Consider the following 25,570-nt stretch of genomic DNA (forward strand, 5'->3'; position numbering starts at 1 on the left):
CTACAAGTGACATGGCAGAACAGTACTGCATTACACAAGTACATGTTAACTAATATAGTCACTCTGTGCATCAGACACCAAGCTTAATTTCCCTGCATCATTGGTGAGGATGACAGGGATGTGGCACAGGTATCATCATTTGCACAGGGTGTTGTGTGGGGGTGCATGAACCTATACTGACCCAAATGGTTGACAGCATGTGTGTGTGTCAGGAAGGGAAGCAGGTAAGATGGACCATGGAAAGGTGCTGTGTGTGTCTGTCGGTGACCTGCATTTGACAGTGGTGTGATTGTGTGTGCTTGTTTACAGTCAAGCTCAGTGCTAGCCCTACATGTGTGTATGTTGGACAGCTTTGGACCATACATGGTAGAGCTAACAGTGCATCATCTCCAGCCCCAAACATGGGAACTGGCTCTGGCAGGAGTTGCAGTGGCACCTCCATGCCCAAGGTCAGAAGCGGTGCTAGTACCCGACAATTATTGATGTCTGCTGGGACTATATCTGCCACAGGATCACGAGCCCATGGCTTACTACATCTTGGTGTGGACAGCACACTCCCATCTGTAGTGCTGGGAGCGTGATTGTGCACAGCCATGTGGACTCTCAGGAGATGGGGTTGCTGACCTACGTCCATGAGTCTGATGCTCAACTCCAATCGGATGTTCCAGCACAGACAATGTGGGATCCAAGACAGACACTGTTTCAGTCCAATTTCTGTCCTCTGCATCAGTGAACCGATCAAGGGTGTCACCAATGTGGTGGAGGCAGTCAGGGATTTCAGACTGCGCTGCATCCATAACCCTAAACATACATCTGGAGTTCCATTCAGAGCAAGTCTGTCCCTCCATGATGGCCCAAAACATGTGCTGAGTGACCCATGATGTGACACCTGCAACAGGAGGTGGATGGACAGCTGGCCTCCTACAAGCACCCCTATCAAGCCACCTGTGTGGAACCTCACCAGCTGTCTGGCTTTGACCAGTGTCTACACTCACTGGAACCATAGTTGCCACACTTTCCTGTTCAATGTTCCCACCCTCTGACTGTCCAATATATGTGGCCTCCAGGGACTGGGTATGTGTGGGCATACTGACTTTTTGCAGTGACAATGATAGCAGAAAAGGGATGTCAACCTCTGGGACAGATTCAGCCCCTGAAACTCCCACCTGTGCCTCACTGTGGCCACCATCATCATCAGAGTCTGAAGAGACACTGATATCAGGTTGTGTAGGGGACAGACACCAACCCTCCCCCATCACCTGTGGTAAGAAAGGGAAAAGTAGTACATTAACACCTGCACTATTATGCTCTGCAGTACTATGTTGTGATATATGTAAGGCTCTATACACTGTTGTCACTATGACAAACCTGTTGAAAACTCACCCTCATATAGTAGGACTTTAGAAAAGTACTCTTCCCACTAACAGCTGTAGTTACTTGTAAATAAACTCTCATTACACTGCAATGTCATCAGCAACAGTGAGGTACACTGTTGATATTAGTGTAGACTTTGCACAGATAATACATATGACACTCTGTAGTGTCTTGACAATACTGTCACATCTGTCAGTGTGGTCATACCTACAAGGGTTACACTTCAGAAGATCGAATGGCTGAAATATCGAAGACCATATGATCGATATTTTAGAAGATCGATCTTCTGAAATTGTAACACAAATTAAACAGTTAAGATGGTAATGCGCCCCCACACCCCCTACTTAAATATACCAACTCTGAGATCGCGCTACAACGGGGAATAGGAAAATCTCCCATTCCACGCTGTATTGACAATGTAGCGCAATCTCAGAGTTGGTATATTTAAGTAGGGGGGTGTAGGGGGGCTTGCCCCCCTGCATTACTATCTTCTTTAACTGTTTTTTTTTTGTTTGTTGATAAAATTTCAGAAGATTGATCTTCTGAAATATCGATCATATGGCCTCAACCATATGGTATTGGATATTTCAGCCGTTCGATCTTCTGAAGTGTAACCCCTACAAGGCATAGGTATAAGTCTAACATGTGTACAGTCAGAAAATATGTGGGCATTTGCCAATCATGCCAACAGTACAGCAATGCCGGCAGCAGGTCTTGGATGATGGTCTAGAGTTGACAATGCTGTAAAGTTACATCAATAACAGTGTCATGCTTACCAGGAGCAGGACCACGGGCTTGTGTTATACCTAACGGACCTGTGAAAAGTTGAGGGAGAGGTAATGTCAGTACCACCGCATGTTCCTCCACCACATGGTAATACATCCATATGTAGGTTCATAGGTTGGTACTAGGCTATCGGCCCTAGGGCTTATACAAGCCTAGCCATAACAATTCCCTGGCTATTTCTTCCCACAATATTTACTTCCCTGAACCCTTGTCTAGCACAGCGACTGATGTGATCCCCGGGGTGAATTTCCTATCTCCCATCCAATTGTCAAGGTTCCTTTTGAAAAGGGCCAAAGAGGTGCTCTGCTTGACATGTATGGGAAGTCTACTCCAGAGTCTGGGGAGTCTCTGGGTCAGGAACCTATCCTTCCAGCATGTTTTGTTCATTGTGATGACAAGATTTAAATCCATGGAGTGTGTGGCTCTGAGAGATTAGGATTTCTTTAAGTGTAGCATGTCCAACAGCTCTGGGTTTGACATGGCCTTCTATGTTAAGCAGAGATCGCCTCTGAGTAGACGGCATGCAACAGAGTACTAAATGGGGCATTGTATTCTATAATGGGTCTAATGAGGGATGAGTACAGTGGGACTATGACCTCTTTTTTCTGGATGAAAAGCCCTTAGTGATGAGGTGTGCCAAATAGAAGGATTTCCTGACTGTTGTGGTGATGTGGTTATTGAAGGTGAGACCACTGTCCACCCGTGTGCCTAAGTCTCTTATCACACTTTTGGTGTTTAGTGTACTGCCACCTATGTGGTAATTCATGGGTACATTTTTTTTCTCAAAGGAGATAACTATACATGTCTTGGCATTGAGCTTGAGCCCATAGCTCTGTCACCAAGCATCTGTTTCTGTAACGCCCTTTTGTAGAATATCCACATAATTTGGGGATTCAATAATGGCTCCCTGTTTGCAGTCATCTGCGAACTTTGTTAGCCAGAGTCACTTAGTGTTGGCCTGTACTTCAGAGAAGTAGATGCCAAACAAGAGCGGTGCCAGGACTGAACCCTGAGGTACTCCACTTGTCACTTGTCTGTAGCTGGATTTGGAGTCAACTACTTTTACAGTGTGGGTTCTGTCAGCAAGCCAGTTGGCAACCCATCGAGTGACATAGGGATTAATGCCCAGCTTAGTAAGTTTATCTATGATTCCAGAGTGGGGGATGGTGTTGAAGGCCTTGGCGAGGTCCAAATAGGCTGTGTGGACCACCCTTACCCTCGTCCACAGCTCTGGAGACTGATTCGAAGAAGTCAGGTTCAGAAAACAAGGTTGGCCCTTCATGAACCCAAACTGGGTGGGGTCCAGTGTTTGAAGGTTGCCAATGTCATTGTTTATAGGTTCCATGATAATACATTCCATGGCCTTGCAGATCAGGCTCATCAGACTGATAGAGCGGTAGTTCCCAGTATCCAAGGTGGATCCCTCCTTGTGGAGTAGGATAACTGTAGCTGTGCGCCACTCAGTGGGTACGAAGCCTGAGGTGAGGCTATGATTAAACATGACACTTAGGTGAGGTGCCAGTTCATTTTGTAGTTCATGTAGTACACAGCCCGGGATGTCGTGTGGTGCCATGGATGCTGTATTCTTAGCTTTGGAGAGTGCGTTTTTTACTTGTGTAGCTATTATTACCAAAATTTGGCAATCTTTTGGTATTGAGATGGGCCCTTTAGGGGGTGAGAGGGGGGTGAAGTTGGCACTGAATCGATCTGCCAGGATATTGGCAATATCCTTGGGATCAGTATATTTAATGCCATTCTGTTGTAGCTCAGAGCAGATCTGAGCATTGCCATTTAGATTCTTGATATATCTATAGAATACCTTGTGGTTGTCTTTGGAATCTTTGGCAATTTTATTTTTGTAACTAGCTCTGGAGGATTTTATGAGGGATCACTTCTTACTGAGGCTGGTAATGGAGTTTTTTGCATCTTGGGATTTTCCTCTTTTAGCTTCATAGGTAAGTACTAGGCTATCTGCCCAAGGGCATTTATAAGCCTAGCCAGAATGTGTTGGCTTTCGCCACCCTCTTAGATTAGTCCCCTGTGCCCCTGTCCAGCAGAGTCATTAGTTCCCTGCACCACTGTCCAGCAGAGCCACTGCAGTGATCCCCGGGGTAAATTTTCTGTTTCCCATCCACCCGGCAAGGTTTCTCTTGAAGAGTGTTAGTGAGGGTCTCTGCCTAATATATAGTGGAATCCTCTTCCAAAGCATGGGGAGTCTCTGGGACAGGAATCTATTCCTCCAGCATGTCCTATTTATTGTTGTGGTCAGGTTTATATCTCTAGAGCGTGTGGCTCTCCAGGATTTGTTTTTTCTTTTTAGGTGGAGCATGTTCATCAATTCTGGGTTGGACATGGCCTTGTATGCCAGGCAGAGATCACCTCTGAGTAAGCGGTATGCAACTGAGTACAGCTGGAGTTTCTTGAGTTGAGCTGCATAGGGCATCTGTTTGAGGCCAGTACTCCTCTTGGTGAGGTACTTTTGTGGTCTTTCTAGCTGTTGCAGGTGTCTTGCAAGGTACATCCCAAATGGGGCATTGTATTCTATGATGGGTCTAATGAGTGATAAGTAGAGAGGCAGAATAACCTCTTTTTTTCTAGATGCGAACCCTTTTGTGATTAGGTGGGCCACATAGAAGGATTTTCTAACCACCTTGGCAATATGATTATCAAAGGAGAGATTGCTATCTACTTGGGTCCCCAGATCCCTTATTACATTTTCTGTATTTAGGGGACTACCACCTATGTGGTAGTTTGTGGGTACTTTGTTTTTTCCAAAGGGGATGACTATGCACTTTTTGACATTTAGTTTGAGGCCATGATTTTGACACCAGGTATCCGTCTCAGTGAGAGCCTTCTGGAGGGTGTCTGTATCAGCCGGGGAATCAATTATGGCCCTAGTTTGCAGTCGTCTGCGAACTTGGTCAGCCATAGTCCTCCTAAGCTTGCCTGTACTTCTGAGAAGTATATACTGAACAGGAGGGGTCCTAGGACTGAGCCCTGGAGGACGCCACTTGTAACCGGTTTAGAGTCGGACGTAGAGCCTGCAACTCTCACCATGTGGGTTCTATCCATGAGCCAGTTGGCAACCCATCTCGTGACGTAGAGGTTTATGTTCAAGCTGGTGAGCTTGTCTATAATACTAGAATGGGGAATGGTGTTGAAAGCCTTTGCAAGGTCTAGGTAGGCTGTGTGGACCTCCTTTCCCTCATCTAATGGCTTGGTAACTGTCTCAAAGAAGTCCACCAGGTTTAGGAGGCATGATCTGCCCTTAACAAAGCCAAACTGGGTAGGGTCCAAGGTTTGGAGGTTCCCAATGTCTCTGTTAATGAGTTCCATGATGATGCACTCCATAGCCTTGCAGACCAGGCTAGTCAGGCTTATAGGGCGATAGTTCCCAGGGTCTGTTGTGGCTCCACCTTTGTGGAGCAGGATAACTGTTGCTGTGCGCCATTCTGTGGATATGTAGCCTGTAGGGAGGCTGAGTTTGAACAGTGTGTTTAGGTGAGGGATTAGTTAATTTTGGAGCTCTTGTAAGACACAGCCTGGGACACCATTCAGTCCCATTGAAGCTGTGTTTTTATCTTTGGATAGGGCTGTTTTAACCTGTATGTCGGTGATTGATGGGGCCCTACATTCTTCTGGTATGGTTATCGGCCCTTTAGAGGGTGAGGGGGGTGAAGTTTGCACTAAACCTGTCTGCCAGAATGTTGGCAATATCAGTCAGTTCAGTGTATTTTGTGCCATTCTGCACTAACTCAGAGCAGATCTGAGAGTTTCCACTTAGGTTCTTGACATAGCTAAAGAATGCTTTGTGGTTATCTTTGGAGTCATTGACAATTTTTCTTTCGAAACTAGCCTTGGATGATTTAATGAGAGATCATAGTTTCTTGCTGATACTAATCAGGGATGTCTTTCCTTCTTGGGATTTTACTCTTTTCTGTACTAGTTTCCTCCTTCTGTTGTATAGCTTGTTTATGGCAGGAGTCCACCAGACTGGTTTCCTTTACTTGGAGGAGTGATTCTTGGTTTTACTTGGGATAGCACGATCCATGCATTCCTGCAGATGCTCATAGAGTGCCTTTGTAAAGATTTCAGCAGCTTGGACAGCATTGTCCTTTAGCATGGGGGCTTTAAACCTTTCCACCTCAGTCTTAAGTAACGTGAAGTTTGATTTTGAAAAGTTTTTCACGGTGGTTTCCTTGATTGGGGGTGGGGGCGGAATGTGGATATCCAGAGTGACTAGTCTATGGTCTGATCTAACCAGCGAGGAGTTGACCTCCCATGTTGGTGATGACCAGGTCCAATATGTTGTTCCCTCTGGTGGGGGTGTTGAATAGTTGATCTAGGGCATTTGAGTTTATTAATTCTAGGAAGCGTTGGGCAAGGGCGTTAGTACTTGAGTAGTTCTCCCGGTTTATGTTTGGGTAATTGAAATCACCCAGTGTTAGGGTGTTTGGTAGGACTTCATATTTCCCAGTGTCTCCAGAAATGCGGAATGGGGGTCCTGGGTCATGGTGGCTGATCTGTAGCAAGCTACAATTTGGATTGAAGTTTTGCCCATTGTTAGTTGCACATGGATGATCTCTGATGCATTGTGCTGCGCCACTAACCTGGAGGTGTGGGTATCCTTGATGAATATGGATACACCCCCACCTTTTGTGTTTCGGTCCTGGTTCTGTGGCCGAAAGGTATGGTATGAGTTATAGCCTAGTAGTGCTGGGGTGCTCTCAAGAGCCTTAAACCAGGTTTCTGTTACTGCACAGATGTCAATGTTCTCCATACTGAGGAGTGCCTCAAGTGCATGCATTTTGAGGTTTAGACTTCTGGTGTTGAGTAGCATTACCCTCAGTTTTTGGTTACTTATGGTATTTATGGTGGTGGGTATGTCTTTTGAGCCTTGCCTAAAAAAGGCACTATGGGGGCGGCAAGAGCCTTGGCCAGTATTTGAAAGCCTAAGGGTGACAGGTACAAGCCATCTCTTGCAAAGCAACGTGGCTTGTCGAGCATGTGATCCCAGGCGGACAGATACTGGTTCCCCTTTGAATGACACCAAAAACGTAGCCAGTTGTTGAAATTGATGATTTTGAAATTTCTTTATACTGTGGCATCATTTTTGGTGAGGGCAGGATGCTACTCAGGGTCAGGGTCATACCAGCCTTGGCTACATGATCAGAGAGCTCTTCCATGTCTTTTTTCATGTAGTCCAGGGAGGTACATCTCAGGTCATTCACACCAACATGGACAATGACAGAGTCATATTTGTACTTGTTCTGGAGTGACCTGAGTGCTTGTGTTATGTGGCAGATCCTGGCTCCCGACAGGCAGCTAACTGTAACCTTCTCCTTGTACAGCCTACTGAGTGGGGCATCAGTGTGCCTGACTATATAGTCGCCTATTACTAGTGTGTTGGATATGTTATTTTGCCTTAAGGGCTGTGATTGCGTGGCACACTGATTATGTGAATTATGTGTTTCATGGTTGGTGATGGGGTATGGAGGTTGCTTGGATGTCTGCTTTGGAGGTCTCTGTTGCTTTTGCAGATTTTTATTTAGAGCCTCTGAGTATGTTTTCATGTATTCCTGTGTGTTATTTGCTGGTGTTGGTTTATTAGGTCTATGTGAGACTGGTGGTGTGTTGCAAGTATTACCCTTTTCCTCTTGACTGTCAGTTCCATTCTTGGGTTGACAGAGCTTTGCCTCCAGTTTGGCTGTATAATTGCACCTCTCACATATATTAGTGATTGGTGGTAGGAGGAGAGGGTTGTCTGTGTACATGAGACAGTTTTAACATTGCTTCAAAATGCCCAGATTCACCACTTTGACTGCAGAGTACACTGGAAACTGCCCTTTGGACATGTCTGAATAGGTAGAGTAAGCTGTTTTTCTGATTGGCTGGTGGGGACAAATAGAGAGCCTTGTCCTTCTGGACAGTATGGGGGGTCTAGTGCTAGGGTTAATTAGTGCTTACTATGAGTTTTAAGCAAGTGCTTGACTGTAAAATTAATGGTTTGAGTGCTAAAGTTGAAAGTTTGTCTATTTCCAAGGGAAAAATTGAAGAGTACACTTCGTGGAGCCGAGAATAGTTTATCTCTAGCTAACCGGTGCGCAAATGCGGTTTTTATAGCAGGGAAGTGAAAGAGATAGAAATTAATCCAAAATGGTCAATAAACTACTAATTTCTGGGCTGAAACCACTCCTCCAGAGACAGATAGGCTGCTCGAAGCTCCCCTCTCTCACAGGTGAACAGAGAAACTTTCTTCTATCCAAGTAAGGTATGGGCAACACAGAAACTTGTAACACAGCCCTGGATTCAACAATAACCTGAAAACTGGACTATACTAGTTCAGAAAGGCAGGAAACAAGTATGTATGTATATATGTGTGTGTGTATATATATATATATATGTGTATATATATATATGTGTATATATATATATATATATATATATATATATATATATATCTATATATATATTTTTTTTTTTTTTTATTTCAGAAAATAGGGCTCCAATCAAAATTAGCCCAAAATGGCCAATAAACTACTAACTTCTGGGCTGAAACCACTCCTCCAGGGACAGATAGGCTGCTCAAAGCTCCCCTTTTCTGCAACAGTTTCTTCTTTTTGTTGTAAAATTTGTTTATGGCAGGGAATCACCAGATTGGCTTCCTTTTTTTGGAGGAGACCGTCTTGGTTCTGTTTGGGATGGCACAATTCATGCATGAGTGGATGTGCTCGTACAGTGCCTTAGTGTAGGATTCAGCAGTTGAACTTTCAGTTCCCGTCTGCATGGGTGTCATGAAGTTTGTCACTTCTGACTTCAGTAGGATGAGGCTGGCTTTGGAGAAGTTTTTTTATGGAGGTTTCCTTACTGGGAGGTGGGGGGATGTAGATGTCAAGGGTGATTAGCTTATGGTCAGACCTGACCAACGAAGGGGTGACCATAGGTGTGGAGCATCAATTTCTCATGCTGGTAATGACCAAGTCTAGGATATTGGAGCCCCTGGTGGGACTATGGATTAGTTGATCCAGGGCATTGGAATTTATGAATTCCAAGAACAGTTGGGCAAAGGTGTTGGTACACAAGTAGTTTTCCCAGTTAATGGCAGGGTAGTTGAAATCACCCAGTGTTAGGGTGCTTAGTTGTATCTTAATATTTTCCAGTATGTTTAGAAAGGTGTAGTGAGAATCTTGCGGCATGGTGGGGGATCTGTAGCAAGCTACAGTTTGGACTGCAGTCTTACCTAGTGTTAGCTGCACCTGGAGAATTTCAGACACATTGTGTTGGGCAATTAGTCTGGTGGTGTGGATATCCTTGGTTGAATATGGACACTCCTCCACCTTTAGTGTTTCAGTCCTGGTTTGGTGGCCGAAAAGTGTGGTAAGTGTTGTAGCCTGGTATTGCAGGGGTGCTCTCTGGAGCCTTGAACCAAGTCTCAGTTACTGCACAGATATCGATGTTCTCCATTTTTAGGAGTGCCTCGAGAGAGTGCATTTTCAGGTTTAGACTTCTAGCACTGAGTAGCATTACCTTCAGATTTTCCATGCTTGTACCTGTTATGGTGGTGGTTTTGTCCTTTGAACTTTGCCTAAAAAAGGCACTATAGGGGTGGCAAGAGCCTTAGCCAGTAACCTGAATCCCAGGGGCGACAGGTGCAGACCATCTCTGGCAAAGCATCATGGTCTGTCGATCATGTTGTCCCAGGTAGACAGATACTGGATCCACTTTGAATGACACCAGAAGCTTAGCCAATTGTTGAAGTCAGTCATTTTGTCCTTATACTGTGGTATCATTCTGAGTGAAGGCAGGATGCTACCCAGGGCTAGGGTCATACCTGCCTTGGCCACATGATCCGAGAGCTCTTCCATGTTTCTTTTCATGTAGTCCAGGGAGGTACATCTCAAGTCATTCACTCCAATGTGGACAATGCCGGATTCATATTTGTACTTGTTGTGGAGTAACTTGAGTACATGCATTATGTGGCAGATCCTGGCACCCGACAGGCAGATGACTGTAATTTTCTCCTTGTTCAGCCTGGTGAGGTGGACATCAGTGTGCCTGACTATAGAGTCACCTATGACTAAAGTGTTGGGTACATTGTCTTGCCTTAGGAGCTGTTGTTGGGTGGTACACTGGTGTTGTGAGCTATGTGACACTTTAAATGCGACTGGTGTTTGTTTGCGTTTCAGCTTCAGAAGTCCTTGTTGCTTGTGCAGGTTACTGTTAAGGGCCTCCGCATATGAGGGTTTAGTGCTGCTATGTGAGGATGTTGGTGGTGTGGGTTTATAAGGGCTATGTGTTGCTTGAGGTGTAGTGCAGGTGTTAACCTTTTCCTCTTGGCTGTATAGCACAATCTTGGGTGGAGAGAGCTTTGCTTCCAGTTTGGCTATGTAAGTGCATCTCTCACAGGTTGTAGTGTTGGGTGGACAGGTTGTAGTGTTGGGTGGTAGGAGGAGATGTGTACATGAGGCAATTGCTGCATTGCTCCAGTATACCCAGATTCACCAGGTGGACAGGAGAAATCACCAGAAGCTGACCCTTGAACATGCCTGGTTGGTATCTCACATTTACAGTAGTTACTGTGTTAATTGGTTGATTCAGTAATGAGCATTGTGACACCACAAGCCATTGTAGAATTCACATGTGAAATCTCACAAGGGGATGTAAAGTGATGGTGGCCACTACATATTCTAGAGTCTGTAACAGTCTTGCAGTCACTGTTCTGTTGTGAATAATCTGCCTGAGTTATGATTTTATTCTTTGAAGCCTTTCTTGGAGTAGAGAAGATATACAGGTGCTTGTGTTTAACACTGCTCCTATGAACTCGAAATGCTGTGTTGGTCCTAGATGGGATTTTTCGTAGTTTACAGTGATCCCCAGGGAGAAGCAAGTTTGAAGAATGTAGTTCCTTGCCCGAAGCAGAAGATGCCTGGTAGTTGCATCAATGAACCAGTCTAGGTATGGAAACGCACAGAATCTTTGCAGTCTGAAGTGGGCTGCTACCAATGCCATGCATTTGGTGAACACCCTGGGGGCTGTGGTGAGACCAACGGGCAGGGCTCTGAACTGATAATAACTGGCTCCCAACTGGAAGCTCAAAAATCTTCTGGAGCACTTGCCTATTTTTGTGTGATAATATGCATCCTGAAGATCTGGTGAGTACATCCAATAGTCTTTCCCCAAGCACAGAAGTATAGACTAAATTGTGCCCATCTGGAATTTGTTTTTTTGAATGGACTTGTTCAAGATACTGAGATCCAAAATCAGTGTCCTGTCCCCTGGGGGGGGGGGGGGGGGTTGGCATTAAAGAATCCTGAGTAAACTCTAGATCCTATCTGGTCTGGTGGAACTGCTTGGATGACTCATAGAGGAGTTTTTGAATTTCTAAAACTGCTGCATCTCCGTGACTGGGTGGGAACAATAGTTCTGTAAAATCTTACTACAACCATAGATGGCCTTCTCTTCTATGTTGCACTATTCTTAACATATGGGTTGTATTCTGCCCCATGGCCAGACATCCAGCCAGCATAGAAAGGCTTCAAGCCACCACCGTGTACATGGGACATTGCATGTCTGCTTTGACATCAGCAGCCATAGGACATCTGCAAGTACGATCCTCTGAACTGGAATGCCCCATGAGGAACAAGAGTCCTAAGGAAAATAAGTCATCCAGGGAAAAGACAAGATGCAGGGGAAGGTGTGAAGGACAGAATAGTGCAACATAAAAGAGAAGGATAGCTATGGTTATGGTACAATTTTACACAACTATTGTATGTCCTTCTATTCAGTGTTGCAGTATTCTTAACATGCGGGAGACTGCCCTAGCTTAAATGGAACCTAGGGAGGTGGAAGGAACAGAAGCTGGCTGCAAGGAAGAAGTCTCCAAAAACCCATGGAGAATAGCCCATGAAAACCCAGTTCTGGACCTAGAAATAGAGTCTAACTTGTAATGTTTAGTGAGTGTGCACACAGAAGACCAAGTAGCAGCCTTCAAAATGGAGTTAGTATCCAGACCCTTAAAGAAAGACCCAGAGGAAGCCACAGATACAGTTGAATGGGCTCTGACAGAAGTAGCCAAAGACTTACCATGGAAGTCATAACAAAAGGCAATAGCTTTAGAAATCCAAGAAGTAGTAGTCCATTTAGGAACTGGTAAACCCAGAGCCCTGGGATGAAAGGACACAAGGCTGATACGACTTCCTAATAAACAAGACTAAAGCTAAGTTGCCTGTGTACATCTAGGACTGAGAAGAGGAGAAGGTAGGCAGTTGGATAGATGACAAGTCATTCATTACCTTGGGCATAAAAGGATTAGTTCGTATGGAAACTCTTGTCCTTGTGGAAATCCAAAACAGGTAGAGATGTCATCAAGGCCTGTAACTCAGAAACCCTCCTAGCAGAAGTCAGTGCAACCAGGAGCACAGTTTTCCAGGTGCAAAGTTTCAGAGAAGCAGAACCTGCTGGCCCAAAGGGAGGCAGACTTAGCTTTTCCAGGACATAGTTAAGGTCCCAAGGGAGGGAACTGGTTTCATTGGGTGCTTAATATCTATGAAGATTTTAAGAAAAAGCTTGACTTGCAATCTGGAAACTAAAGGAAGTGACAATAGCAGCCAAGCAGAAAGAGCAGAGCAGTGGACTTTCACAGAAGGACATAAGCCACTTTTTAGAAGCTCACACAGGTAGGGAAGCGCAACAGGAATGTCCACAGTAAATTGACTTAGATTTCTTTTAAGACACCAGATAGGAAACCTTTTCCATTTGGAAATATAAGATTTTCTTGTATTGGGTTTCCTGGCCTGCAAAACCCCTAGCATGTCCTGAGAATAAAGGTGCCTGAAAAGGATCAGAGGTTGATCACCCACAGGGTCAGTTGTAATGTTGACATATGGATGAAGTAAGAATCCCTTGTCCTCTGTGAGTAGATCCATCTGGTGAAGCAACTTGTAATGGCCCTTGGCTAACTGCAGAAGAGGAGGGAACCAATGTTGTCTTGGCCAAAAGGGAGTCACCAACAAGATTCTCGGTTTGTCCTGCTGAATCTTCAGCATGACTTTCTGTATGAGAGGGAAGGGGGGAATGCATAAAGAAACATCCCCTTTCATGAGAAGGGAAGGGCATCCACCTTCCAAGCCAGGGGATGCGGGATCCTGGCACAAAAAAAGTGAGGAAATTGTCTGTTCTGAGGGGAAGCAAATAGAGCCAACATGTGCAGCACCCCACTGATGAATCAGGTCCAAGAACACATCCCTGTGAAGCATCCATTCGAGGAATTGTGACATGGTCCTGCTTAATGCATCTGCCACAGCATTTTGAGCAGATGGATGATAACTGGCATGAGGAGTGACCTTGTAGTGAATGGCTAGCTCCAGTGCTTTCACTGTCAGCCTGAACAACAGGTAAGATTTGGTACCCCCATTTATGCACCATAGGACAGTGGTGTTGCCTGTAAGGATTTTCAGAGGACCTGGATGAAAAAGATGGTGAAAAATTTGTAAAGCTAAGAGCAGAGCCCTCATTTCCTTGATGATGCTGTGCTCTCTCTTCTGAGATGGGAGACCAAAGACCCTGAACTTTCCTGGTGGAAGCAAAGCTCACCCCCCACCCCATGTCTGAAGCATCTGTGAAGAATTGAGAAGACTGGGGCAGAAGAGGAGGAAGACCAGGATTCAAGGCAAACTGCCGACTCCACCAAAGAATCTCTAATTTCAGACATGGAAGAAGTGGAATCATGTCATCTAGTGGAAGAGCATGCTGGGAACCAAAGTCTTTAGTAACCACTGAAATGTTCTCATCTGGAATCTTGCAAAGGGCAGCATGGGAATTGTGGAAGCCATGAATACTAGGAGTCTCAGGAACTCCCTGGCTGAGATGGTTTGAAGAGTTGGGAGGGTCTCCAAGAAGTGAAGGAGAGAGAGTATGGTCTGTTGGTAGAAAAAACAACATCAGGTCTGTCCTGAACCTGCACCCCAAGAAAATGCTATCCTGAGATGCAGTCAAACTGGATTTTGTTTAATTGATGGTGAAGTCTAGGTTCTGAAAGAGATTAGTGGCTTTGTCTAGATTTAGAGACAAGAGATTGGGGTCTTTTGCTAGGAAAAGAAGGTTGTCCAGGTAGGGATAAACCTGAATACCATAGACCCTCAGGAAAGTAAGGGCAGAAGCCAGGCATTTTGTGAACACCCTTGCAGCAGTGGAAATGCCAAAAGGCAAGGCAGAAAATTGAAAGTGCAAAGAACCTTCAAATAAACGTAAACATTTGCATATCCCCATCCATCCACTGTACAGAAAACAGGCATCTTTGAGATCCAGAGAACCCATGAAGGCCTGAGGTGAAATGAGAGGAAAACATGTTTGCAGGGACAGCATTCGGAAAGAAGGAAACTGCAGCAAAGTGTTTAAGTGGGACAGACCCAGAACTGGTTTCAAAGGATCATCTTTCCTTGGGACCAGAAACACTGAGTAAAAACCTTTACCTCTCCCCAAGGAACAGGCTGCATAGTGCCCTGAGAACTCAGTTCAGAAAGGTCTGGAAAAAGCTGCATCTGACTGAAACGGGGTTGTGGAATACCCATGAAAGGAGGGAGAATCTTCCTAGCCATGAAGTAACCTTTTTGGATACTGGACAAAACCCAGGAATCCTGAGTGATCCTTGTCCAGGCTGGAAAGGATAAAGGCAAAGAGAAAGAGGGGTATGACTTGGAAGAGGACCTTGGTTGTCACAGAGAACTGGGTCTGGCCTGAAAGGACTGCTGAGAAAGAAGTACTGAAGATGATGACTTCAACTGGGGGGGGGGGGGGGGTCTTCTGGAAGACTTCTCAGACCTGAAAGCAGAAGCTGAATGTGCTGGCCTCCTAATAAAGTATGTTAGGACAGGAAAGTTTCTATGAAAAGAGATCAGTGAAGCAAAGAGGGGTTTAAGGTCTTGGAGTTCCTTTCCTTTCTCTTGCAGAGCCTTAAATAGCTCTGCAGCCACAGATCCAAAAAGAGTAGTCTTGTCCAGCGAAGCATATAGTAAATTGTCCTTAACATCATCAGGTAATGAATGAAGTCAAACCAGTTTATACAAAAGCACCAGAGTTGGTGGCTCCATTCCAACGAGATTGTTGGGCCATTCATTTGTCCCTCCTCAACCCCAAGCCATAGTGACCACAGATGCATCCCGGATTAGAGGGGCATTATCTGAGAAAGATGGTCTAAAGCACTTGGTCCCAGTTATTGGCCAGTTTGCACATCAGTGTTCTAGAGATTACGGCAGTACATCTGGCATTGCAAGCATTCCAAGAAACCCTCCCCTCGAATGATTGTGATCCAAACAGACAACATGTCAGTGGTTTGGCACATCAGTAAACAAGGGGGAATCAGATCTTACCCTTTTTGTTGAGAAGCACTTGGGGTATGGTAATTGGCAATTTCATCTGACCGCTTTCCATTTGCAACATGTATTCCAAGGAGCTCCAAAGTGATTAAGCAGGAGCATCCTGATGCATCACGAGTGGTTCTTCAACCCTTCGGTGGCGGAAAGGATATTCTGTCAGTGGGGCCAGCCCTGCTGCGATCTCTTTGCATCCACCCTGAACAAGTGCAGCAGCTAATTTGCCCTGCTCCCCCCCACAGGGGAGTCACTGAGAGATGCTCTCCTTCACTATTGTCTCCCGGTCTACTGTATGCCTCCCCCACCCCCCCCTGATTCCTGTCATTTCACAGAAGAAAGCCAACAGGTCAAAGAACAGGATAATTCTCACTGCTCCATTCTGGCCTTGACAGATATGGTTTCCCTTTCTGCGGCCTCACTTAATTCAGAAACTTTGGGTGCTGGACCCAGCTCCAGACCTACTGTCCCATCTGGAGGGACTCCTTCATTCAAATCTTCAAAATCTCAAGCTCACTGCATGGCTTTTCCAGTTCCATTGATTGCCAGGCATACTAGCCTTACTGCTCCAGTTCAACAAATTGTTCTAGCTTCCCACAAACTTTCAAGCAGACGAGTTAGCAGCAAGTGGCAAATATTTTCAAAATGGGCTACAGTCTCGACCCATTATTCTGTACCAGTTCATAAGATCTTGAAATTTTTAGCATTGTTTATCAACGCAGGCACGTCTTCTCCCCTTTTTAGAGAAAGACAATTGGATGTGCTCTACAGACCTCCAAGATGAGTACTACCACATAAATGGACAGGTCATCGAGGAGTCAACTGCTCTTCCGGTTGGGAGCCAGTCACTACCAGTTTTGAGATCTCCCCTTTGGTCTCACTACAGCTCTCAGTGTGTTCACCAAATGCATGGCAGTGGTTACGGCTCACTTGACGCGTCCAGGATTCCAAGTGTTTCCATACTTGGATGACTGGTTCCTGTCACCAAGCATCTACTCCAACAAGCAAGGGACGCCACCTTATAACTCTGTTTACACTTGGGGATTACTATAAAATCAGGAAAATCAGCCTTGTTGTCATCGCAACATATCATCTATATAGGAGCACACCTAGACACAGACTCTATGATGGCAAGATTGCTGGAGGAAAGAGTTTCATTACTCAGCAAATTTTCAATCTCATGTCGAAGACCAAAGTCAAAGCAAAAATTGTTCAACTCCTGGGAACCACAGCTGCAGCGATAACTTTAGTCCCTTCAGCTTGCATGCACACGAGAATTCTTCAATGGCTCCTATTTGCCCAGTGGTCTTTGCAAGAACTACCCATGTCTCACAAAATCACGATCACGGAATCTTGCAAGAGGGACCTGAGATGGTGGCTCCTTTCCAGCCACATGACAGTAAGTTGGCCCTTTCTTCCTCAACAGCCTATAGCCACGGTGACCACAGAGGCCTCCCAGATAGGGTGGGGGTGCCATTATCTGGGGAGGACTGTCCAAGGCACCTGGCAGGATCACGTGGCCCACCTGCACATCCATCTACTAGAGATGAGAGCTGTGCTCTTAGTGTTGCAAACACTTCAGAACTCTCTTCCACTAGGAATGATTGCAATTCAGACAGACATGTTGGTGGTCTGGTACATAAGCAAGGAGGAACAAGGTCTTACCCCCTTTGTCGAGAGGCACTCATGGGAATGGGCAACGTCTTCCCGATGCTTTCTAGTGGCAAAGCATATCTCAAGGAAATCCACCGTGATAGCAGACAGACTCAGCAGGGCAATTCTCATGCTTCACAAATGGTCCCTAAAGCAAGAGATAGCTGAAAGGATTTTCTGAAAGTGGGGCCAGCATTGCTTCAACCTTTTTGCACCCTCCCCCTAAACACCAAATGCAGCAACTACTTTGCCCTAGTTACCCCTCCGGGGGAGTCACCAAGGGACACACTAGTGCACGATTGGCCCACGGGACTACTTTATGCCTTCCCCTGTAATACTCAGGGTTATCCAGAAAGCCAAATCCTTGGGAAGCAGGCTGATTCTTATTGCCCAATACTTGCCTCATCAGATCTGGTTTCCCTTCCTATGACCTCATCTTCAGGAGGAACCGTGGAATCTGGATCCAGTTCCGGATCTTCTGACTCTTTTGTCGGGAACACACCACCTCTCCCTCCGGACCCTCAAGTTGACAGCTTGGCTGCTCCATTTCCAAATATACTTAGGCTTCCAACTCTCACACCAGCAGTAAAGCACATACTTTTTTCCTTATATAAGTCCTCTACCAGTAAATTATATTTCAGTAAATGGAGGAGGTTCTCTTATTGGGCTTCAGAAAGAAATCTTAACCCTTTTTCTGTGCCTATTAGCTCTATTTTGGATTTCTTGCTGAATTGTTTCATAAAGGTCCTGCTGCAGCTACTGTCAAGGTTCAATTGGCTGCAATTTCCAGTTTTCTTGCAGGTGATGTAACTCCAAATTTGATGTCCCACAGATTATGCAGAGCATTTCTGAAGGGCGCCTGCTTAAGACCTCCCATCAAGGACCCTCTTCCACCTTGGGATCTAAATTTTGTACTGTTTGTTCTGATCCTTCCTCCATTTGAGCCCGCATCAACATGTGACATCAGATCTTTATCACAGAAAACAATTTTACTGATTGCTATCACATCTGCCAGATTAGTCTATGAGCTTCAAGCTTTGTCAATCAGACCTCCTTATATATTTTTTCCATAAGGACAGGGTCTCTCTGCAAACTAATCAATCTTTCTTATCAAAGGTGTGCTCGGAAGCTAATCTTAATCTATTGAGCTTCCAGTTTTTTTCCCCAGTCATGGCAACAAGGCAGAATATGCACTCCATCAGTTGGACGTACATAGACAACTTTGCTTCTATTTACACAGAATTAAAGTTTTCAGGAAGTCTGATCAGCTGTTCATCTCCTTTTCAGAGGCTAAAAAAGGATCCTGTTGCAAAGGTCACGCTGTCAAGATGGCTATCAAATTTTATCACATTTGTATACACTTCTAACAATAGACATCTCCCCTTTAGAATCAAAGGTCACTTCACAAGGGTGATTGCAACTTCATCTGCGTTTCAGGCTAGACTGCCACTAGATATTTGTGCTGTGGCTATGTGGGCCAAACCTCACACCTTCATTACTCATTACAAGTAGACATGGCCTCCAGGGACAGGGCCTATCTTGGTTCCACTGTCCTGAAAAAGATACTCCCGTGAGCTACCCAGGATATATGGTGCTAGGGATGCTGTCCCAACCAGTAAGAATGAAGGCAAGATAAGACAACATAAAGAAATTATACACTGTTGGAAACTCCTGGTGTGATTTTCAAACAATCTGGAAATATATCGCTAATTGATAAGTATATTTCTTGGCATTTTAACCTCTCAGAGTTCTGCATTGTCTTAATTTTGCCTGACTGAATTATTGTTTGCCTGACTGAATTATTTTATATATTTTCTGGCATTGTTTTATGTTTCTCATCTGTCCTGAAACTGCTTACCCCCCTATTTCTGAGGTGGAGTTTATAAAACTGGTCTAACAGCTTTTATGTTATCTGATTGCTTCAAGGCTTGCTGTTTTCTGTTTATAAATTCATGCATACACTGTTGGAAACTCCTGGTGTGATTCTCAAACAGTCTGCAAATATATCGCTGATAAGTATATTTCTTGGCATTTTAACCTTTCAGAGTTCTGCATTGTCTTAATTTTGCCTGACTGAATTATTGTTTGCCTGACTAAATTATTTTATATATTTTCTGGCATTGTTTTATTGTTTCTCATCTGTCCTGAAACTGTTTTTTTGGTGGCTTTGCAGTTGCCCACCCCTACTTTAAATTTGATCTAGGACACCCCTCCCAGTTTGGTGTTAACTCTACTTAATACAGAGAGAACATTTGAGAAGGCCCAACCCACTTAGGTTCTTAACCTTTGCTCCTCCTTCCTCTCTCCTTGCACTTTACTAAAAAAATGCACTTTATTTTGCTTTTGCCTCTTCTTAAAAGTACTCAATTGTATTTATTCTGCTGCATTTATTACTGCTTGGTAATAGCCTGATTAAGTTGTAACTGTTATTCTAAGCCTTTCAGTTTAAGCACTTGGGCTTCAGACCAGTCGTTTTACATTGAGTGGTCTGTACTGTTCTGGCAGGCAAGGTAGCTTACATCCTTCTAAATTGGAAATTGCTGATTGAAGGCTCAGTGTGTGTTATTCTAAAAGTGTATTAGTTCTGGTTTAAGCACTTGGGCTTCAGGCCAGTTGTTTTACATTAAGATGGTTTGTGGTCTGCAGTCTCTCGGGAGGAGAGGTTAGATTCTGCCCTTCTGAGCTGGGAATTTCTGGTTAAAGGATTATTGTGCCTGCTTATTTGAACTGTTTCTTTCTGCAATTGGTGCACCTTGTTTGCTGTAGCATAGACTAGATTCAGGCATGCTGAATCTAGCTTTGTTTTAATTATGCATTAATCCAGGCCATCTTTTTTTGGAGAAGGTTCCCCTGCACCCTAGTGGCAGCAGTGGACAGTTAGAACATGTCTGATTGAAGACTGCTGGAACAGGGCTCAGTTTTGACCTTTTTTACTGGTTAATTTGGTAATTTGTTTAAATCAGTTTGCTCGTTTTCTGTTGTTATATAAAAAATTGCACTTTATTCATTTGCTTTTACCGTATTTGTGTTTCTTCCTACTTTATTGCATTCATTCTGCTGCATTTATTACTGCTTGTTAGTAGCCTGATTAAATTGTAACTGTTATTCTAAGTCTTTGGTTGAAGCACTTGGGCTTCAGACCAGTTGTTTTACACTAAGAAGGTTTATGGTCTGCACTGTTGTGGCAGGACAGGTAGCTTACATCCTTCTAAGTTGGGAGTTGCTGATTGAAGGCTTAGTGTCTGTTATTCTAATAGTGTATTACTTCTGGTTTAAGCACTTGGGCTTCGGGACAGTTATTTTACATTAAGAAGGTGTGGTCTGCACTCTTGTGGGATGAGAGGGTAGATTATGCCCTTCTGAGCTGGGAGTTTCTGGTTAAAGGCTTATTGTGCCTGCGTATTTGAACTGTTTCTTTCTGAAATTGGTACACCTTGTTTGCTGTAGCATAGACTAAATTAAGACCTGCTGAATCTAGTTTTGTTTGTATAACTTGAGCACTAATCCAGACCATCTTTTTTTGGAGTCGGTTCCCCTGCACCCTAGTGGTAGGAGTGAGCAGTTAGAACTTGTCTGATCAAAGACTGCTGGGACGGTGCTCAGTTTTTAGCTTTTTACTGGTTAATTTGTTTACATCTGTTTGTTCATTTGCTACTGTTATATTAAAAAAATATATATATACACTTTATGCATCGCCGCTTAGCTAGGGTTAAACTATTCCTGGCGCCATAAAGTCTACTCTTCAAATTTTCCCTTAGAACTATCCAGTGTTTTAGTTTTAGCACTCATATCTGTTTCTTTGAGCTCAGCACTTGTTCAGAACTCACTGTAAGCACTAAATAAGCTACAAATTATTACAGCACTCAACTTTCCTCACTTGTCTAGATGAAAACAGTTTTTAGTACTTAATAAATAAACAACTATCCAGGCATGTCTAAGGGTCAGCTCCCGGTGTTTTCTCCTGTCTACTTGATGAATCTGGGCATCTTGGGGCAATGCAGCAATTTCCTCATGTACACAGACAACCCTCTCCTCCTACCACCCAACACTACAACCTGTGAGAGATGCACTTATAGAGCCAAACTGGAAGCAAAGCACTCTTTACCAAAGACTGGACTAGACAGTCAAGAGGAGAAGGTAAACACTTCCACCTCACCACACTCATCACATAGTCCCTCAAAACCTACACCACCAAAACACACACATAGCAACACAAAACACACACCTACATTCGCGGAGGCTCTCAATAAATCTGCTCAAGCAACAGAGACCTCCAAAGCAGAAATGCATGCAACCTCCATCCCCCAACACAACCCAAATGACACATAGCCCACAAACTCAGTGTGCCACTCAACCACAGCGCATAAGGCATAACAATCTACCCAACACTCTAGTCATAGGTGACTCTATAGTCAGGCACACTGATGTTCCACTCACCAGGCTAAACAAGGAGAAAGTTACTGTCATCTGCCTGTCGGGTGCTAGGATCTGCCACATAATGCATGCACTTCAGTCACTCCACAACAAGTACAGATATGACTCTGTCATTGTCCATGTTGGTGTGAATAACCTGAGACGTACCTCCCTGGACAATATGAAAAGAGACATGGAGGAGCGCTCTGATCTTTTAGCACAGGCAGGTATGACCCTAGCCCTGAGTAGCATCCTGCCATCACCCAGAATGATACCACAGTACAAGGACAAAATGATTGACTTCAACAACTGGCTAAGCTTCTGGTGTCATTCTAAGGGGATCCAGTATCTGTCTGCCTGGGATGACATGATCGACAGACCATGATGCTTTGCCAGAGATGGCCTGCACCTGTCGCCCTTGGGATTCCACATACTGGCTAAGGCTCTAGCCACCCCTATAGTGCCTTTTTTAGGCAAGGGTCAAATGAGAAATTCACCACCATAACAGGTGAAAGCAAAATCTGAGGGTAATGCTACTCAATGCTAGAAGTCTAAACCTCAAACTGCATTCACTCGAGGCACTCCTTAAAATGGAGAACATTGACATCTGTGCAGTGACAGAGACGTTCAAGGCTCCAGAGAGCACCCCTGCATTACCAGGCTATAATTCATACCACACCTTTCGGCCACCTAACCTGGACCGAAACACTAAAGGTGTCCATATTCATTAAGGATATCCACACCTCCAGGCTAGTTGCTCAGCTTAATGCATCCAAGATTATCCAAGTGCAACTAACTCTAGGAAAGACTGCACTCCAAATTGTAACTTGCTACAGATCCCCCACCATGCCCCAGGATTCCCACTCATTTCTTGATACACTGGAAAATATTAGGGTACAACCCAATGCCCTAATAATGGGTGATTTCAACTACCCCACCATTAACTGGGAAAAATACTCATGCACCAATTCTTTTGCTTAATGTTTTCTGGAATTCATAAATTCCAATGCCTTGGATAAACTTATCTACACTCCCACCAGGGGCAGCAGTATCCTAGACCTGGTCATTACCAACATGGGCAACCAGTGTTGCACACCAGAGGTCAATTTCTCATTGGTCAGACCTGACCACAAGCTAATCAGCCTAGACATCCACATCCCACCCCACCCCCCTTTAGGGAAACCACCATAAAAATTTTCTTCACGCTTCTTAAGACAGAAGTGGCAAACTTCACGACACCCATACAGACGGACAGTAGATGTACGACTGCTGAATCCTACACAAATGCACTTTATAAGCACTTACACGAGTGCATGGATCATGCTATCCCTAACAGAACCAAGATGCTATCCTCCAAAAAAGGAAGCCAATCTTGTGGTCCCCTGCCATAAACAAACTCTACAACAGAAGAAAGAAACTGTTGCAAAAAAGAGTAAAATCCCATGACTGGAAGAACTCCCTGATTAGTCTCAGTAAGAAGCTGAAATTCCTCATACAATCCTCCAAAGCTAGTTATGAAAACAAAATCACCACTGATTCTAAAGACAACCACAAAGCATTCTATAGCTATGTCAAGAATCTCAGTGGCAACACTCAGATCTGCTCTGAGTTACAGCACAGTGGCACTAAATATACAGAACCAAATGATATTGCCAACATCCTGGCAGATAGGTTCAGTGATAACTTTACCTCCCTCACCCCCTAAAGGACCCATCTCTATACCGGAAGCATGCAAAGTTCCTGTAATCATGGCTGCACAGGTAAAAACCACACTCTCCAAAGCCAAGAACACAGCATCCATGGGACGTAACAACATCCCAGGCTGTGTTCTACATAAACTACAGAATGAACTGGCACCCCACTAAGTACCATGTTCAATCATAGCCTCACCTCAGGCTTTGTGCCCAATGAATGGTGCACAGTGACAGTTACCACACTCCACAAAGCGGGAGCCACTACAGACCCCAGGAACTACCATCCCATTAGCCTAACGAGCCTGGTTTGCAAGGCCATGGAACGTATCATCATGGAACTTATAAACAAAGACATTGGTAATCTCCAAACTCTGGACCCCACCCATTTCAGGTTTGTAAAAGGCAGATCATGTCTCCTAAACCTGATTGACTTCTTTGAAGCAGTCACCAAAGCCGTAGACGAGGGTAAGGTGGTTCACACAGCCTATCTAGATCTCACCAAGGCTTTTGACACCATCCGCCACTCTGGAATTATAGATAAACTCACTAAACTAGGTATAAATCCCTATGTCACAAGATAGGTTGCCAACTGGTTCACTGACAGAACCCACACTGTGAAAGTAGCAGACTCCAAATCTGACTTAAGACCAGTGACAAGTGGAGTACCACAGGGTTCAGTCCTGGGTCCTCTCCTGTTTGGTATCTACTTTTCTGAAGTACAGGCTAACACAGTTAGCTAATGAAGTTCGCAGATGACTGCAAACTAGGAGCCATAATTGAAATTCCTAACAATGTAGACATCCTACAAAAGGGCCTCACTGAGACAGATGCCTGGTGTCAAAGCCATGGGCTCAAGCTCAGTGCCAAAAAGTGCATTGTCATCCCGTTTGGTAAAAACTCTGTAGGTGGTAGTCTACTTAACACCGAAAGTGTGATGAGACCTTGGGACACAGGTGGACAGTAGTCTCTCCTTTGATAATCACATCGCCACAGTAGTTAGGAAATCCTTCTACATGGCACACCTCATCACAAAAGGTTTCTCATCCAGGAAAAAAGAGGTCATTGTTCCACTCTACTCGTCACTCATTAGACCCATTATAGAGTACAATGCCCCTTTTGGAATGTACCTCACAAGACATCTACAACAACTGGAAAGGCCACAGAAATACCTCACAAAGAGGATTACTGGCCTCAAACAGATGCCCTATGCAGACCATCTCAACAAACTCCAGCTTTACTCCATTGCATATCGCCTACTCAGAGGCGATCTCTGCCTAACATACAACACTATGTCAAACCCAGAGCTGTTGGACATGCTCCACTTAAAGAAATCCCAGTCCCTCCGAGCTACACACTCTAGGGACCTAAACCTTGTCACCACAATAAACAGAACATGCTGGAGGGATAGATTCCTGTCCCAGAGACTTCCCATAGTCCGGAACAAACCACCTATCTATATCAAACAAAGCTCCTCATTAGCACTCTTCAAGAAAAATCTTGATGATTGGATGGGAAATAGGAAACTCACCCCGGGGATCACCTCTGTGGCTCTGCTCGACAGGGCCACAGGAAAATAATTTTCTTGGGTGGCGCAAGCCAGGGTACCTTTTTGGCTGGGCTTATATAGGCCCTAGGGCCTGATAGCCTAGTTTCTAACTATGAACGTATGAATTGTTATAGTGGTCAGAATCTGAGCATGACAGTCAAACTGCAGTTAAACCCTTCTCCCCCCAAAGCAGACAGACCTGACACCCACGTAAGACTATGTACACCCTGACACACTGAATGCTACAGTATTGCAGTGCTGATCAACCTGAGCTTACCCACATGCTCCTCTGTCGTGGACACTGTGGCACCCACATCCACGATGGATGCCTGGGGGCTGTTGTGTGTGTGCCTAGATTTGCCAGGAAGTCTCTGTGGCTGAGAGTGTTTTTTCTGCTGCAGGCCCTCCACCAGTGGCACCACAATCCCTGGCTACATCTGATACTCTTCTGCATGCAGCATTGATTATGTCCATTGCTTGGTGTTGAACCTGCTCATATTTCCTGTTCTGATGACCTGTGGCATTGACATCAAGGACAAGGTCAACCCACAATGCCTCCCACTGTTTCCTGTTGTGCCTCCCCCTGGACAGTAGGACTTCATGGTGCTGATGGAGCCCTTCCAGTATCAACTCATTCTCTGCATCCATGAAAGTGCACAGCATAATCCATACATGTTTTTTGAAAAACAACAACATGGGAACACATGTCAGGATCACATACATGAAAGTACACTATG

This window comes from Protopterus annectens, chromosome 6.part0 (assembly GCF_019279795.1).
Source record: "Protopterus annectens isolate FY-2018-M chromosome 6.part0, PAN1.0, whole genome shotgun sequence".
Taxonomy (NCBI): Eukaryota; Metazoa; Chordata; order Ceratodontiformes; family Protopteridae; genus Protopterus; species Protopterus annectens.